Raw genomic sequence first — 18,942 nt, forward strand, 5'->3', positions numbered from 1 at the left:
CTAATAAGAAATAATAGGACTGCTTACAGTATCTCACATAGCCTTTTGTGCTAGTTTCAAAGAAGGATACAAATACATGACAAAAGATGCAACATAATGTGAGTTTACAATTAATTTTAACATATTTTAAAGCAAGCCCTTAATAATCTGTTAACATAAAACACACTTTGGAAAGAACCATGGGGCTTTTTCATTATTAAGAAATGTGCAACCAAATTCTATCCTTAATTAAATCAGGAGTAATTTTATTAACTGCAGTAGACTCAAACCTGACTTACATCAGTGTAAGTGAGGGTAGGATCTAGCCCCAGGGTGTTTATACACTGTAGTTCCAGTTAGTTTAGATCTATTTGGGTGGGAACTCCTTTCCCCTTTCCAGAAAAAATATTCTTGCCTACCCTTTTTCACCTCACAACTGAGGCCAAAGCAGTCTTTTCTTCTAAGATATTTTTCAGAAAGTTTATGAACAAATCTTACCCTCCACAGGAGATGACCTTATTAAACAAAAGCACCCTCTGAAGTGATGGACACCAGCAGTTTTAAAGTTAGTTTCCAAGTTTTCAAACAACCACCTCAAACAGATAAGCTTATTTACATCTCAAAAATAAATAAAAAACTTCAAGCAAAAGCTGTTTTATAAAGGAGCTATTTATGCCTGTTTTCAAAGCTGAAAAGCCCTTCCAAACAGTATACTATCTGCTGTATTTAAATATCCCTGCTACAGTATAGAAACTTACTGTCCACAGATATCCTTGGGCTTCACTGTACCTCTGAACCAAAATCACTTTCTTCTGTACTTCATTTTCTGCCCTCCTGAAATCGGATTCCCAGTTCCTGACAGATGGCTCCTCTGTCACCGAGCGCTGCTTCTGCCTCCTTATCGCTGCCAGCTAACACTTCCACAATGCTTAGCTGTTGTCTGCGGAGCTGTGCTCTACATCATTTCTACTCTGATCAATGCTCCGCTTGGTTTTAGGTTGGTTTCTAGTCCCGCCTCCTGCTCTTGAAGAAATGAAAACTCACAGCTGGATTTTCTATAAATCATCCCTTGTAACAGTGGCTGAGCAAGTATGGCAAATACTACAGCTAAGACCTGCTGCTCTATTTGAAACTTCAAAAACAATTCTTCATCTTAATGATGCACACATGAAAGTTAATCATGTACTAAAATCACTAATACTGAAAAAATAGTGGCCAGATAATTGTGACCTTCAGGGCTTAGAAGCTGATTAATGTAATACAAAACTCCTCTCTGTTCCAGAAGGGGAATATGGTAAAACATACTGCCTCAGTGAACTGCTTTATATAGTGTTTTGCTTTGCACGGGAGCTTGTCATTCTTACAAAGATAAATGTACATTTGCAATACAGAGCTTTCTGACAGGCTAGCCCCGCATACACAGTGTTTAGGCTAGCAGCCTTAAGCTTGAAAGAGCCTTTACCATCATAGCAGTTCTTTTGAAGTGTAGGCAGGAAATACTTTTATTTTCTGCACAGCACTAAGTGCACTACATAGCGCTGAACTCATTATCATGTTTAACAAAGCGTGGAGTATAAAAGCAAGGTGGTACCATAAAACCAGTGCTACGAACTTTGTTCTCATGAGCAGAGCAAAACAGCCGTGTGTCTGTAAACTGTAAATTGTTTTAATCCTCCACCCTCCAGATCTTCTTAAGAAACTGTGCTGTGGAAATTAAAAATGACTGGGAAGATCTGGATACAGTCTGAATGGGCTGCAAAATCCTGGGGTTGTCGTGTTATTCTATTGCCAGACACAAATCCCAGCTGAAAGTGCAGGCAGGGCTAAAACCAGCTCCTTCCTCACTAACAGCTCATATTGTCCTGGTGGTACACAGGGTCCCTGGACCACTGCCCACACTGAAAAGCAGCTGAGCTGCTGCCACAGGCTCGATGAAGGATCCTTCGAGTTTCACCTCCACCAGCAGCTCAGGGAAGGGTGCAAGAGCAACATGTATGGAAGCAGCTTTTCCCCAGGTGTGCCACTTGGCTCCCAGCAAGCAGGGACCCCGGGGCTTCCCCAGCCAGCTGCTGGAGCAGGACTACTGTGTCACCAGCCTTGTATGAGCGCATCTCATCCCTTTTTGGGTCTCTTCCACCCAGCCCTAATGCATTCCAAAAACCTAGTGGAAAGCCACCAAAAAAAGCACTTCTGTCTACTTACACCAACTCTCTAACCACTTCATTACATGTCCCACAGTTCTCCCAAGCTCATTTTTTCCACACGATAGATGACTTCACGGGCTTATGTCAGATCCCATTTAACTCTCTTTTTTTTCCTAAGCTGAAGAACCTCATCTGTTTCACCCTGGGGCTGGTCAGCCTTGCTGCCCGTCCCTGTATAACTGCTCCCATAAGTGATGCAGTTAGCCCTTTAGTTCACATGGTAGAAGCTGATGTTACAGCACCTGGGTTCAAGCCTTGCTCTCGGTCTGTGACTGCTTTTTGTTGAAATGAGAAACCATCTTCATTTTCTTTGCTTACAGTTCTGCAGACATTGTGAGGACAATCACTTGTTAGCTTGCAGTCCCACAGCTCTCCACAACCACCCCATGAGTGCCCTGCAGACAAGAATTTGAGAACAACTATGCCAGACTAATTTCCAGATGGTTAGGAGCCAGGAAACCTAACAGAAAGCGGTATGGATTAAGTAGTCAGGAATGGTCTGAGCTAAGGGCAGCACCGCTCTAATGCAGTTACTACTCTCTTAACCAGCAGCTGTAAGACATGGGTTCTGGGCCCCTGGCCAAGCAGCTGTGACTCAGATTTGAAGTGCTGCAATGACAGCACTCTCCTGTGGATGCACTGGCTGATCAGTGCCAGTAACTTGATGATAAGAGAGTGAAACAAGCACAGGAGGAGCACTATCCCAGTGCCCAATCCAAATATGCAATAGCGAATGCAATAAATCTGCTTTCCAGGTGCTGCTGTACATTCAATAATTGTCAGCTGTCAAAAAACACGACTGATTAAAATTACTTGCTTGACCTTTAAAATGTACTTGGAAATCCATAAATGAGACCAATCAGTAGTACATAACCATTTGAATAATCACAGAATTTTGAATCTTTAGCAAAGGCTGTAAAAGGGAATTAAAGGCTCAATACCACAGTGTGCTGGATGGAGCATTTTGTCTACTGCCTGGAGTAACATTTACAGCACACAGGGCAAGATTTGCTCTTTCTCTGCCCTGAGAATGTTGACCATCACCTGAATAATAAGACAAAAAGCCTACTGCAGGTGAAAAGAAAGGTATTTTCTCTACATTGCCCTCCATGTGCTTTGGGTCCAGACGGTGCACTGAATTCCTTGGGGGTGAATGGGAAGATCTGCTCCCACCACTAATGAGTGTTCAGTTTACAGGCTCCAAATAGAGTAAATCCACAATAAGGCAGCAAAACATTGTAGCATAGATGTTCGTTTATCAGGACTGTTTCTCTCTTCAAATCTTCTCCTTTTGGGCCACACTTTTTGCTAATTGCAGACACAGCCCTATAATAGCCCAGTACGGCTGAACACACGACAATCATTGAATGAGCTCAGGTCCTGGGAGTCAGATCATCTGCACTGCTGGTTCTCTCTCTGGCTCTGTTTTGGACCACTCCTACCAACCTTCTCCTAAGCACTGTGAAAATGACTCAGTCTATGCTCCCTGTCTGTGGGATCCCTGATCTTCCCTTGTTTGGTAGTACAGATGTCATCCCAGGGATGAAGACATCAGACTAGTTTCTTCTGCCACTGCTGGGCAGATGCCAGAGCCCTCACTGGTCCCTCACCTGGAGATAGTTGTGAGATCTGCTGAGACTGGGTACCATAAAAAGTCAGATACTTCTTCCCAAACCGTGGCTCCACAGGTCAGATTCCTAATTAGTCCCATCACCATTTAAATAGATATTAGAAAATGTCACATAAAGTGAAAGACTTGGAGACCTACTGATTGAATGGGAGAATTACCCTCTTGCCCAGAAGTTCAACAGCAAGAATGCTCTGCTGGGGAAGAGCTTTGGGTACCACACAGATCTTCACTTGGGCCTTCTGATCTGTAGCCTCTCCCTCTGCTGACAGCTGGGGAACCACCAGAAGAAATATGAGCAAACATTTTGGTGGGTGAACTTGTGTTAGAATAAGACCTTTCACCTTGATGTAAAGTTTTGCTTTGCAAGGAGCTAGGCCTCCATCCAAGGACCTTCAGGGCTCACAGACTCTGTGACGAAAGTATGGCAGAGGGAGCCACCACAGAGCTCCCTGTGAAAGCTGAAAGTCTGCCCTGCCTTGTCCTTAAAAAAGCTGGATCATAAAATCACATGGCCCTGGGCTAATTCAGGTTGGAAAGCACATCAGGAAGTCTCGAGTCCAGCAGTCCCCCTGTTTTTCTGATCTTGCTGAAACTCCAAGTTCAAAAATAGTTTTAGTTCCCCGAAACTGCACCAGTGAGGAAGGAGGAAGAATAAATTACTTGCCATTGTTCTCCAACAACTTGTAAGTAGAAAAGCTTGGCCTTATCCATGCAACCAGGATGGCAATGCCTGCTTGGCCTTGGAGTAATTTTGGAATTTGAATAAATTAATATGTTGAGCCTTCTACCATGAAGCTGTCAGGGGAAAAGTGTGAATAGTTCAAAGGCACTCTGCAGTAGTGTATTTGATTATAATGCGGTAAATAGGATCATTAAAACCCTCATATTTCACACCTTAACACTCAAAGATACTCAAGACCACATTATTTCTTCTTGCTGTCAGATACTGCTTTGCTAAGATAGCATGCATGAGCTGCTACATAGATTTGGAAATGCCTTGAGCTTCTTGAGAAAAAACAACAGGTACAAGGACACTGCTGTAAAGATGAGCAAGATAAAGATACTCATCTCTAAAGATGAGCACTCATGTCTCCCTCCATCTCTTCCCCATCAGTGCTTTGCAACCTTCCTCCTCTGATGTTCAGGTCCTCCATTTTCAGCTGAAACTTCTTCACTGCTGGGCTACACGGCCCTACAGCTCAAAGGTTTTTTTCCCTGTCCAGCTGCATGCAATGACAGCAGCCTTGTCTTGGAGATTAAACACAGCCCTGTTTCAGTCTCCTTTGATAAAACAAGCCATTTCTCTAACAGCTTCTCTGAGTCCACTGATGCAAGTTGAGCGGGGGCTGGATCACGAAGAACGAGAATGAAGTGCAGCATTGCAGATGGGGCCCCACGGGGCCACATACTCACTTCCGCTGTGTAAATACATTGCCGGATAAAGCCGATGGCCAGGCCATGTTTCGGGAGCAACTTGCAATTATTCTCCAGTCTGCAAACACATTCAAGCCTTTGATCTCCTCCATCACTCCCAACTGCCTGCCTTTCAGATTATGCCAGTATTTCCTGCTGCTATCCCCTAATCACGCTACCAGGGCACTGATAACCACTGTATGGCTGCAAGCCAAACAGCCTGCAAAGGAAGGGCACATGGAGCCAAGTGCCCCACCACTTGCCGCTTCCCTTTCATCCCATTTTATTATTGAATGTCCTGCACTAACCTGGCAGATTCTTGAGGACAACAGGAGGCAAAGGTTTTACTTTGTGCTACCAGGAACAGGCAAACCCTGTCTTCAGGTTTCCCCCTAAAAACACACTCATATGTTTTCCTGAAGATTATGAGATTTTGAAAAGTTACAGAGATGAGAGAATATAAAGTGCTGCTTAATGCAGATATGTTTTCAGCAAAAAAGACAAGGGGAAAGGGAAAATAATATTCAGGTTATCACTGTTTGAAAGTCTGCATCAAAATGGATATTTCAATGCAAAATCAAAATAAAAAAGTGATTTCAAAACTTCTCATCTAAAGCAGATAACTGCAATGATAGTATGTCGAGTGGAGATTCTTTCCTGGACAATTTTCATGTGGTAAATGCTCTTCCCTAAGATTACCATTTTCCAAACAGATCCTGAACTATTTGTCATTCATTTACTATTGCAGTGGTTATGTAAAGTAGGACAGTTGTACTATCTCCACCTGATGAGAAAGCCATACACGTTTGCATTTTAATAAAAAGCACATTCTTTGAAGGATCAAACTATTTATTACCTAACTTATTCTTCAGGAAAACCTCTCTTATTTATACTTGGTATTAATTTAGCTTTTTTAAATCTTTCTCCTGTTGGAAAATCTCTGGAGTTTACATGGCATATCTCTGTGTCACATGTGTTGTCTTTAATTGCCAATATAAATGTTTTCCAACTCTAAACTCTACAGCTTGAGTCTCACTTATGAAAGTCAAGCAATGCCTCTCTGCTTTACTCATCATGACACTGAAAGACTGCTGATCTACCCTCTTGCCTTACAGCAAAGCAGGGGCTCCCAGAGCCCAGCCGAAAGGAGCTCGATTTAGCTTGATTGAAGCAGGTGATAAATCCGATCCTGATTCCCAGCACTCTGCAGCAAGCTCTGGTGCTCAGCATGTTTGCCTTCTCAGTGGTGCCCTGGCTGATTCAGTGGCATCTCCTCCTTGCCTCTCTGCTTCTGGATGCTGGGACCTGGGAGAGCATGGCCATAAGTTCCCACTAAGGCCATCCTATGGGACAAAGCATCTCCAGAGGCCTGAAAATGACACTTACTGCACTTCAGTGACAGAAGCCCCATTTAACATAAGGTTCAGTTTGTGCATGGCAAAGGCATGGTATTTTATCAGTTTGTTCAAATGCTTCAAAGAACTGAGGAATTAAAATTCAAACTTTTAAAAAAGTTTATATGAAAATGTGAATCATTGGCTTGCTTCAAGGAAGGAAAAAAAAATCCACCTGTTTTCGGCAAAAAGTTAACAGGGTGTCCTGAAAATCAGTAATTAAAACCCCTACTAACAGACAATAATCATCTGGAGCGCTAATTTCCTTCTGTACATAAAAGGCTTCAAAAGGACAGAGCAAGAGCAAAAAGTTCAGCATCAGCATTTGCCTCAAGACTCAGTGAAGCCATGGGCTGGCTCAGGATCCCTTCTGCAAGGCAGCGAGCTGCGAAGAAAAGTTGGATTTCTGATGCTATATGCCTGCGCTGTTTAAAATGACCTCAGTCACAAGCAAACCTGAAATGTCATCCTGAGGGACACTGTTGCCATCGCTATTATTGCTCATGCACATGTCAGGGAGATGTGCTGCCACTCTGGACAGAAAATGCAGCAGCTATTTGCTGTGCAATAACACAAGACCAGAAGCAAAGAATACAGATCCCAAATTAAACAGCGGGAGTAATTTCCACCGACCAGATGTAATTACTCCTCTTGTGAAAGACCTGTGGAACACTTGATGGTTTCAAGCACTAATACCTATGGAAACAGCATTCGCCAAGTACCCAGCCAAGTGCTAGCTTGCTGTTGGACTGGGGAACAGTAAATGGTCAAGAACACATCCTGTACTGCCTAAAACTTCAAGGGCCTCTTTCCAAGTACTGCTCTGGCTGGACTGCTGAAGTTTATGAAATCAGGTAGGAATGCCGGCCAGAGTGAAATTTCTTCCATCTCTCAGTACTTAACACACTGACTGTGCTGCAGTCATAGGTATAGATTCTCCAACATCATATCTCTATGGCAGGTCTTAAGTATTTTGGGTAGTTAACCTGACAAGGCTACTGTATTCCCAAACACCCTGTTTATGAGCAGGCAGGATCTGAGGCTACACAGAATATATCAAGGTAAATGCAGTAGGATATATGGCATCTCAAAGTTGACATGCTTCAAATATTAATCTTTTTAAGGTCTGACCAAAGTACATTTCCATGTCAGAAATAAGAAGTAGCATCTAAATGCAGAGATGTTTTAAGTATGGCCAGAACACTCCCAACATTGAAAAGCCTCTTCATAGAAAGTGTGTTGAGTGAAGTATGCCAGGTTTTAAACACCCTATGGCAACTCAGCTCTTACATTTATATGCAAAGATTATGGAAACAGACAAGCAGAGCTCTCCACAAAGCAGCTTTCTATTGCAAGTTTTTTACTGGCTATAGTAGTGCAGCCTGGAGCTTGGGAGGAAACAAGTGTTGCAGCAACTCCTCTTCCATTTCTACCAAAAAACTATTTCCACAGCACATCCATATACCTAAGGCCGCTGGCCTCCTGCAACGAAACAAGCTCTGAACAACACCAGAATGCTTACCTCACCCCTTGCAAAGTATCATGCATTTCCCAGAGATTTTAAGGTGGGATCCATCAAAATAAAGAAAGGTACTTCTTATCAGAGGAGAAGATTGTCTCTAAGCAACAGGAAAAGGCAAAGTTCTTCTGCACAGCCCTGCCTGAAACATCAGCAGAAAAAAAATGCTTACATGCTGACAGTTTATCTGAGGAACAGCTCTGGAGCTTAACAGGCCATAATCAAGACATCAGAGGTTTATTTTGAACAAGCACTTAGGGGAATGGGCATGAATTCTCAATGTTAGTGGTGCCAGTCAGTGTTTGATTCGCCCATTTTCACACTGGCTGATAAGAAAGCAAAGACGTCTGGTTTGTGACTATTTCACAACATAAAATTCCTTTTTTTAAGTCTGCAAAGACTTTTTGAGAAAAGTTCAGCATGCTTGAGGTATTAAAACTTTGTCTCCCTGACCTTTCAGAAACCCAAAGAATAAACATTTGCTTTTTTGGTAAGTTATGCTATTGACAAACCTGTTTTCTTTCATCACACACATGCACAAGAACCTTTACTAATCATATTTCTATCACCATGGTCCTCCAGATCTCTCGGCGTGATTTACAGAAGAAGAAATCATAAAAGAAAAACACAAACTGACAGCACATTAGGCAGTTTTGGGCACAGATAATGATGGATTCTCCCGAGGTCATTTTCTGTGAAGTGAGACTTGCTGTAAGGATCTTGATTACGTATGTCAGTGCTGGGAAGCTACCCAGACACGTGAGACTGTCGTTTACAGCCAACACAGCCAAGACAGATGCCTTTACAGGGTTTTAGGAATTAAAAGCCTGAGAATAAGGGAACAGAGAGAAAGGATTTTTCTGGAAAGTTTGAGTCTGTGAGATTTGATTCCATTTACACTATTCTACTGCTTCCTGAGATGATCCCTATTAGACATATTTTTGTGTACCAAAAGCCTATGATGCCACATCAGCCTTGTCCTCCAACTCTCTTGGCAAAAGCAACAAAGTCTTCCTAGCACAAAAAGGCCACACTGTGGTTTTGTTTTCAAACATCACTGCTAGGAAAAATGCGAGAGAGAAAAAAACAAGTCCACAAGATTTTCGGTACCTAAGGACAAAGCCGAATGGTTCCATTTGAGTCATTTTCAGTCTCCACAAGCTTGGCATTTGTGGTATGAACTCAGAAAAACCATTGCCGGTAATTTTGTCATTCCAAGTGTTTGTAACACATGAGAAATAAGTGCTTTTAAAATGAGAAGTCAGATCCTAACCACTTCAGAGACACTTAATGATCACCTTCCTGCAACTTCAACCTGAAAAGTTTTGCTATGTTTAAAAATACTTTCTCAAATACTCAATACTGCTCAAAGTAAAGCAGGGTATCCGACATCTGACTTGAGAAAGATGTTTTTAAACAACAATGAAATGCTACAAAAAGACAATATGCTTCATTGCTACAATGAAGGAGACAATATGCTTTCTTCTTCTTCACTTGAACGACTGACTCTTTTGTTGGTTTAACAAAAGGTGAGTCTGCGACCCAGCCATACCTTTTTCTCTTCTTTAATACAGTGAAGCAAAAACAAAAAGGAGAACAGGTATCGTGTGCAAACATTTCTCAGGACAGTTTTTCTCCATTTTAGGTATCTAAAAATACTTATAAAAATTTGACCATGAAATCTAAAGGATTTCATGGTCAAATGGATAGTCATTCTTTTGTTCTTACTGACATATGGAAACAGCTTGTTTGAATTCTGATGAAGAATCTATCTATAAGCTTCACTTTTATCTGCTATATTTTAATGACTGCTTTTACAAGCCAGTCTAAGCTAAAAACAGAAAGAAAATATGAGAACTTGGGTGTCTTTTAAGCACTTGTTTAGATTTATAAGCAATGAAGCGGTCAGTCTGCTGTTATGGTCTGTGCAGCACCAGCAACCTGGAGTGTCTCCCCTCTCTTTTACCCACAGGACTATCTGACACTGGCCTGGAAGAGCCATGATGTTCTTTGAGTCTACACTAAGCAAGTTATCAAATAAAATAAAGGGTCTTCTTTGAGCATGTGAACAAATAAGCTTGATTCACAATGTATTTCCGAGCAGCTTTTTCAACGTGCATAATCTCTCTCTGATGCTGATATTTTGGTGTCTGGTATTGTGTGAAGTTGTACAGTAACATTCTTGCTGTTAGGAGTGTGAAAGGTGTCTCCTTGAAGCGGGCGTATCTATTGACACAAACCCTGGAGGCAGCACCGGTTGTGAAATCTCTGCACCTCTGTCGAATTAACCTGAAATCAGACTCCACAGTTGCCGAGGGTGTGAAGAGAGCACACACAGAGGAAGTGTTACATAAGCCTTGTTTCCATAGGGAGCCAGGAAAAACATATACTGATTTAAAAAACCAGTTAAGTTTTCCATAGATTTACGTCGCCTGGGAAGTCCTGCAGCTCTGCCCATTGCCCACTAGAGGCCGTGAAGCCCTTACGCCTTGCCCTGGCCCTGGCTGTCGGATCTCAGTGAAAGGGAAATAAGGCATGGGAAACACCAAACACGACAATTTTTTTCTTCCCGCATTAAAATCTTAAAATCTCGTTCATGGAGCAAGGCACCCCAGCCCTGTCAGGCCAGTGGGAGCAGCGTGACCTGCTGTGGGCAGCTAGCTACGCTCACCTACAACTGGAAACTCCAGAGGAGATGGATGGGGAGGAAGGTTAGGATGAGGAGAAGCATGCAATGCAGCTGGCTGGAGCCAATGGGAAACACAAAGAGACATACAAGCAGAAGAAGCAGTACTGGCAGAAACTACAGTTTGAATGAAAAGTGGGGTTCACTGGGTTATAACAGATCATATCACACCCCTGCATGAGACACATCATGAAATCAGCAAAAATTTGGAAACGAGACCTACACAGAGCTGTGCTCTAAGGGAAGAGGACATTAACCCTGAAGTTCCACAGGAGGTGAAGGAACATGGCCCTTGCAGAGCCTGGGGCTGGAAATGAGATGTAAATGTCATCTTGCAAATTTAATTTGTGACAGGTTATCTAGAAACCTGCAAAGGGTCAATGCAGATCAGATTATTCCTCAGTTATCTATTGCCCTTCTTTCTACAATGTTGAATTTCTTCTGCTGTTGTACTGTTAACATACCCAGCTTAATTATGTCCTGTTTAATTCATCTTCTGCTGCCCAAATTAATTAAATACTTTTGTGTCTTCTGCAACCTCCACACTTTTGCCACAGATCATTAAACAGTATAACTATATTACATGATCCCGAAAATGAAATTTCAGGGCAGCCCAATAACAACCAATGACCTTAGTGAGAATGCGTATTTGTTCCTCTTCTTTGTATTGCTCTCAAGTACTTGGCTTTATTCTATTAAGATTTGGGGACTATGGATTGAAGTCACTTCTGGTTGATGGGCAGATACCACAAAGCATTAAGTTGCTGTTCAGAATGTGAGTCCTTGGATGGTTGTTTTGCAAGGAATTAGTGATCAGATATTTTATGCCCAAATATACAATCCGGACAGCTCAGTGTGGAAGAGGATTTTGGCTTTTGCATTTTACAAGGATACTTAGCGGTAGCTGTTGATAAATACCTAGGTGCTGGAGACAGTGTTTTGGTTGAAGCCCTTTACCTCGGTAGGGATGCCCATGCTGGAGCTCATGCTGAGACTGAAGCTCCAGAGGGAAGAGCAGTTAGGGAGGCCTAAATCAGTGTGCAGGGAAGCACTGTGCAAAGCAGTGCTTGGGACTGGACCTTTTTCAAAGACAGCTAAATAAATGTAAGACAGATGTGGCTGCATTCATGAAGAAGACAGTTTTTTATTAAGAACACAGAATTCTGTGGGTTTGATAGCAAAAGCAAAATGTGAGAAGTGGCATGAGTACCTTTCCAGCTTGTGAAGGAGACAAAGAGAAAAGGGGGTGCCTGGAGATGGGGAAGTACGTCTCCTCTACCCACTTCCAGCCCTAGCTCCCCTGGGCATCATGCAGCTCCTCAGGACAATGCTAAAGGAGAAGTTGATTCCTTATCTCTCGACATGTTCCAGTTAGTAGGTGGCCCTGAGAGCAACCCCAGGTGTTCACACTCTCTAATCCCATTAGGGCTCTTTTAAAGCAGTTTTTTTTCTGTGTCACAGAAGTCACACTTAATGGGTTTGCAGTTATTAGACAGTTGGAAAAGTTATTAGCACTTTGCGATCTGCTGCAAGAGACAAGCACCAAAGTCTTTGTGAATCCCACAGCTGCTGTGACTTTTCCATAAACAGTTGCTTCAGTCATTTTAGAGACATGCAAGAACACAGAAACAGTTTATTAATACTGGAAGTGAAGTTGCAATTACTGAGAGCAGATGGTCAGCTCGCACACTGAATGAACCTTAAACCATCTAGACTTACAAGACTACTGCAAACATTGAAACTACCAAATTCACAAAAACAAATCCTACATGCTCACAGTCATAAGTCAGCTCAGATTTGGATCCTATATACAGTGGCTTAAATCCAGATAAAGCTGTCAATATTGAACTGTTGGTGGATTTATCCCAGAGTAAATGCCCCTTCTTTTTACGTGCACACAAAACTCTCAGAGCAGTCAAAGATAAACTAAAATAATAAGAACCTTAATAAAATAACTACATCAGCATCATTAATAAAGCTAGGAATCAAGGTAATCCTCCCCTGAATTAGTGCAGCTCTGCTGTATCAGAGATGTGGTAGCAGCACTAATAAGAATAGAAACAGTAGAGCTGAAGTTACATGATTAAATCTGTCATTACCCTATAGTCCATTAACAAAAAATAGCCATTCACACATTGTTTTAACAAATGTACCTGTGAGGCACTCCAGAGCTTTTTACTTCTTTCCTTACACACACTGCTTGTAAAGACCCTGTGAAAGAGCTTACTAAGATGTATATCTTGAAAGTACTCCTCAGTGCAGTTCATGGACAAATTAGAAATATTATTGCTATAGCCATGTAAGAGTATGTACGTGCAAAGGGCAAGGGACTTCCTTAGCACCACGTGCCTTTTAGCCTACATTTCAGCCTGCCAGCTCTCCATTTGCCTGAGTAAATAGGACTGTAATTGTTGGGAAGAAGAACGGAGGCTAGAGCTCTGTTGTATGCCTCTTTCTGCATGTGTCCAGGGAGTGAATTCCAACGGGCTCACCAGCACTGAAGGGCTAGAAAGTCATCCTTCAAAATCTTCCCTGGGACATAAAGTTTCAGCATCACAGCTGAGTACCTCTGGACTGCAAAGGGTGAAGGATCATTAAGGTTAATTTGAATTTTAAATTCTATATGTGTGATTTGCCAGTGCCTTGAGCACAAAGGGAACTGCACACAGGACTGCAGTAGGGCTCTGAAGACCTAAGACAAAAGACAGAGACAAGACATATCTGATTGAAGAAAAGGGTGGCAGCTGTATTTGCAGCAGAGGAAGGGATGTTGGTTTGGTGGCACCTGTGATCAGTGCTACTTGCTGACAAAGTAATCACAATAACTTAAGATAGATCTCTCCAGTCAAGATCACTTGCTAATAAAACACCTTCAGGTTTTCCCTCACATAGCTGAGGGTGCAGAATTTTTACTTGCAAGCAGGACAGAATTTTTAGGGATATACTTACGTCAGAAAAGCTCAGGTTTACATTTTACAATCAACTTCATTCGCCTCCTGGTCCTTTCCAACCCTAACTATTCTATGATTCTATGATTAAGCCATAAATCTGTATAGCAGGTCAGTTTGTTTCCAGATCACTATATGATTCATCTGTTTCACAGTCCGGCTTCATGGCCCAATGTATAAAAATATGTTGATGCATGTGACAAACTTACATTGCCAAAAGGCTATACTCCTATACTTGAAGAAAGTGTGAAATTTTGTAGCCATTTTCAGAATCCTTTCCTTTATACTTCCTTTTCTAACACTGAAGGTGGAAATCATAGGATGCTTGAAGAGTCCTGCAGTGACAGCTATGACATTGTTAAGACACCAGCATGTTGACAACCTCAGAACTGCTTTAAAGCTTCCCAAACCCATAATAAAACAAAGTTTATACAAGTTATTTTTACAGAATGTGATTTACATATGCATCCACTTAGTATGCTGAAATTCAGTATTAAAAAACATGTTGATGGTAAAAGACTATTTCTAGCAATATCTTACTAACGCTGTTTATTCTTGGAAATGTTCTGCATTTCCCTGAAATTTATGTGCTCTTACAACTATCTTAGGAGCCTATGCTATTGTACATGCCATAGCAATTCCTCTGAGCATTGTGGAGACCTCCCAACTTTCAAAAACACTTGGGTCCAATTCTGCAGCCGCTTTTGGCCATTAAAAATCAAACTGAAATCCTTTTTCTTCAACCAATACTCAACCCAATGTGGATTGACCAAATACATGGTAGCATTTGAAAATTGTTGTCATGATACTTGGACTTCTCTCTCTTAGAAATATCTGGAGCAGACGCCAGCTCACATACTCAAGGACTTCAGATTTCCAGATATATTTCTAATTTTGTATAAACCTTTCTCTTTTTTTTCATCCTTTCTAAACACAACATTGCTCTTCATTAAAAGGCTGGGATTTGGAAAAAGAGCAGAAAATCCCACGGGATTGAAAACAACAGATGTTGTCTGTTTTAAGCTTCCTTTATTCCAAATCACTGAATTTAGTACTTTTAAGATTTTCCTGTCTCTTCTTCCAGAGGTCTGTGATTTGCTCTTTAAATGGCTTTTCAAGAGGCTGACTCTGTCTGGAACATATGCGAAAAGAGATTTGCAACTTAAAATGTACCATTTTTCAGGGAAGTTACTAGAAATATACTAAAAATATAACAGAACCAATATCACAGCAGTATCATTGCATATCCATACTGTGAGCAATAAACCCAACACTACAATCCCAGCAAATGGGAGGCACATGCTATTCACTTCCCACACAAATGCCCTCATGTTTCCTGCTCCTCCATTTCAACACTGCTGAACTGTGAAGTCCAAAATGCAGCAGCCTGCCTCGTGACAGCCACAAAGGGGTTTTCAAGCTTTCCTTAGAAACAAAAATAATTATTTTCACATAACTTTCCTGCACCTTCTCATCTGCCCTTCACCAGTGTAGATCTGGACAAAGAGCCCCTGCCCTCAGGAGGCAAAACTGACTCCTTCTTCAGTGACTGCACCCTTCAAAAAGATGCTGCGATCGTAAGGGCAGCAATTCCAAAAAGGTCTATGAGAGGAGACATGGCTGCATAATGCTGTGGAAAAAATAACTGTATAATTTGATCTCTGGAGATATGTCAGGGCAATAATAATTAGGGGAGGATGCTGGGGATAGCTTTGACATCCTGTTTGAAAAAATTGAGCCATTTCGAACAACAGCCACAAGATTCATTTAAGTATTGGGTAAAGAAATGGCATAGTGAGCAGTAGTAATTTTGCCTATCTATCTAAAAAAGGAAGTTTGAGAAATAGTTCTATCAGAGTGCAGTGGCACCTGACAGTGAAGATTTCTTCATTCCAGGAAGAGAGCACAACAAGAATGTCTGGAATGTGGGAACAGACAAATTCAAATTAAAAGTTAAGCGTATGGTTTTCATACAACCAAACTGTTGTCAGTACAAACCATGAGGTAGACAGGAGGCCAGGCCAAATGAACTAATGGGTTTAAGCTTTACAAGGTCAAATCTTTCTATTAAGTGTCAGAAACTCTGTTTACAGTGATTATAGTTGTAGTCATTAATAAAAATAATTGGAAGTGACTACCCCTTTGATTTAATCAGATTTGCATTGCTGCTAGTTCATTGAATTGCAAATGGAAAAAATATTAAATGTTGTCTCTTCCCAGATGGCAAGATTTTAACACAGCCTTCGTAAAGCCTTGATTCAGATTTTATGCCTTGACTTCCTCTTGTATCCCTTTTTTTTTTTTACAACAGCATATGCACTACAGAAGCAGTAGAAGTTAAGGTCTAATACTTTTCTTTTGGTTGCCAAGCTTGAATGAATGCAAACATCAGTTCTTGTGGAATCAGAATGTCATTCATGTTCTTTTAGAAATAGAAATCTATTTTCAGGTTAGAAAAGAGAAGAAAACACAGATTTTCCTGGTCTTCAGTAAGGCCACCTCTGCTTCCACGTTCTGTCAACCAGAAAGCCTAAGAAAGTTTATCTTTGAGTGACTAAAATATCCGTGTGCCCAGTAATACTCTGGTGTGTGTGTTTGGGCTGAGCTGCTGGGGCAGCTGAGACGGCTGAGGTGCTGAGTAGCAAAGCAGGAGGGAAAAAGATTTCAAAATTGTGTTATCTGTACCTAGATCAGTCAGGAAGGAGAAGCACACATCCAGGGATATGGTAGAATAGTACTGGCATTGCAAAAGCAGCAGCTGAGGCGCCAGGAGAGAGGGGTGCACATAATTTATCTTTGGTAACTACTACTGATAAGGGACTTCAGCTAACCTTCTGATCTTTGCTCATGACTAAGGAAATCCTCAAATACATGGTAGTTCAGCCAGCAGCTATTGTCTTGTTACCCAGGAGTTGCCTATTAAATGTGGGGTACGAGGTAAATGGCAATTTGGAAAATTGTATAAAATAAAAAATATTGATGTTCAGCACTTCTAATACATTTCCTCCTGATGGCCCTTCAGAAAGGATGTGTGAGCTTCAATGTTTCCCTTCTTTTCAGCCTTTTATTACCTCTGCACACCTCTGCAAATTTATTGACAGCTCCAATCTGCAGACCTACTGCAGCTCTGACATTCAGAGTTTACCTCTTGGTCTGGACTACTTTATGTTCTGTGGAACACAGGGCAGTATTGGAAACAGAGCAACGTGCTGATGCTGATTTTGATTCTCTGACACCTGCTCCCAAGAAAACCTTGTGGAAACTGCCTGACAATCCAGGTGGACAAAAAGTATCTTTTTGTCTGACAATCCAGGTGGACAAAGCATGTCCTGTAAAATTCTGCATTTCAGCTTTAGGAAAAGTATGCAAAGGCTTCATTAATAGTAAACAGAAAGCACAGTTGCAAAACATCAGGATAAAAAAGTCCATCAGTTTTAACACACTCATCTGGAGAAGACAACTACTGCAAGGAAAGACGTAAAGATAACGTGTTTTCAAGAAGCAGTAGCAAATTGTACTCTTCCAGTGTGTTCCTGGGAAAACCCTGATGAGTGAGAAGAGAACAACTGTGAAACACTAAACATGCTGCTAATGCGCAAAGCCCTATGTTCTGAGGAGAGAAGAGCATTCAGCAATAATTGAATCATCCAGGGCTGTGCTCAGTGGATACCCTAAGGTGATTATGCTCAGAAGAGAAGCTTTTAGAATGTCATTTAGTAAATGGAAACAGAGTTGGATACCAGTAATAAACCAGTGCCCTGAAGCTACTCATTTTTTATAGCAACTCAATTGAAACGTACAAATCATTGAATGCCAGATGCTTAGGAAAGGGGGCAGCACTGAGACCAAAACCATAGACACTGGAACTAAGCAAAAGCACGATTTCGCTTTCAGTAAAGAGCAGTTTACTGATACAATTTTCTTCCTCTGGTGATAAACAGGAGTTTGTCATATTCTGAATACTCAACTGTATTCCCAGGATAGGTATACAGCTGGATACCAGCTTGTTTTCAACTTCCCAATTGCTGACAAACCCAGTCAAATTAAACTAAGAGCAGAATTTAGTTTTACCCTTGTTATTGTGACAAGAAAGCTGTTTTAAACTTCATTAGCTCTTTAATCACATGATTTCTATTAATTAATTTGCAAGAAGCAGGACTATTATCTGTAAAAAACAAGCACAAATTTAACTCATACTACTGTTATTTAAATGACATATAACAATAACATTTTGGATTCCTGCCTTTTAATACACATTTAGAACTTTTTAATCATATACCTAAAATAAAACTTCAACAAGATTTACTCCTAGTCTTTCAAATTTGTAGTACTTCTTGTAGACTGATGTCCCTAACATTCCTATTGTATTAAAACTGTGCACCACAAGAACTACTTTGGCTTTGAAAATCTATTTTTTTTTTTCCAAAATTGAAGCTTAAGAAGAAAAAACATTCCTTTGGATGTAATAAATCATCAGTGAGAGTAGAATATGAAGGAAGCCTCTCTCTTCTTGAAAGCAGAGGACACTCGCTTCCTTTCTAATAATGTACTGCAAGGCAGAAATCCCAGCCTGTCATTTTACACACCAACAGTTCAGCAGGGTGGTTGAGAAAGATTTGGACTTGAGTCTGGGAATGAGTCTGGGCGCTGACACTACTTGTTCAAACCTGAATTAAATCATCCTGGGAGGGGCAAAGGTGTTGGAGAACATCCTCAGCCTCCACACGCAAAGAACCACCCCCATCCTGCTCATGCATTCCTTCCAGCCAGGCATTACTGCACCCAGTAGTTTTGGCTGCAAGATTTCTACAAAGCCTGAGTCTCCAGCCAGTGTCCCACATTCTTCTCCTGCCTATTCTCAGCCCTTTTTTCCGTTGCTGAAGACTGAGCTGTCAAACATTTGCAGCTATTGAAAGATTTTGCAGCCTGTCTCTCCCATGCAAAAGAACTTCATCACCCTGTGCAGAAGATTAGTTAGTATTAGTTCCTTTGAAGATAATTGCTCAACAACAAATTCAGTTCTTAACCCTCATTTACATTTCCTAGAAGTTCTGTCAAACTAGTGCCTTTGGGGTTGATGATTTTTTGGCTTAATCTCAGCCCAGAGCTGATTTGCATGCATGCAAATGTAATTCAGTTTACCTGTTCTCAAATCAGACACACATGAGA

At 41.3% G+C, this 18,942-nt stretch overlaps 1 protein-coding gene across 9 annotated transcripts in view; it reads right to left on the bottom strand.

Annotated features, from left to right (window-relative positions):
• STARD13 (StAR related lipid transfer domain containing 13) overlaps nt 1-18,942 on the bottom strand; it is a 299,410-nt gene that overhangs the window by 75,714 nt on the left and 204,754 nt on the right. Inside the window, exon 1 of one of the 9 annotated variants that reach the window (XM_061374535.1) lies at nt 738-1,013. The exons of the other annotated variants lie outside the window; for them this stretch is intronic. The gene's annotated coding sequence lies outside the window, so the exon portion shown is untranslated. Of the gene's footprint in view, nt 1-737; nt 1,014-18,942 lie in introns of those variants that run through there. 9 annotated transcript variants of the gene reach the window in all.

Source organism: Neopsephotus bourkii, unplaced genomic scaffold (genome assembly GCF_033783945.1).
Source record: "Neopsephotus bourkii isolate Nb327-2 ecotype Australia unplaced genomic scaffold, CSIRO-AGI_Nbou_v1 NB_1638, whole genome shotgun sequence".
NCBI lineage: Eukaryota > Metazoa > Chordata > Aves > Psittaciformes > Psittacidae > Neopsephotus > Neopsephotus bourkii.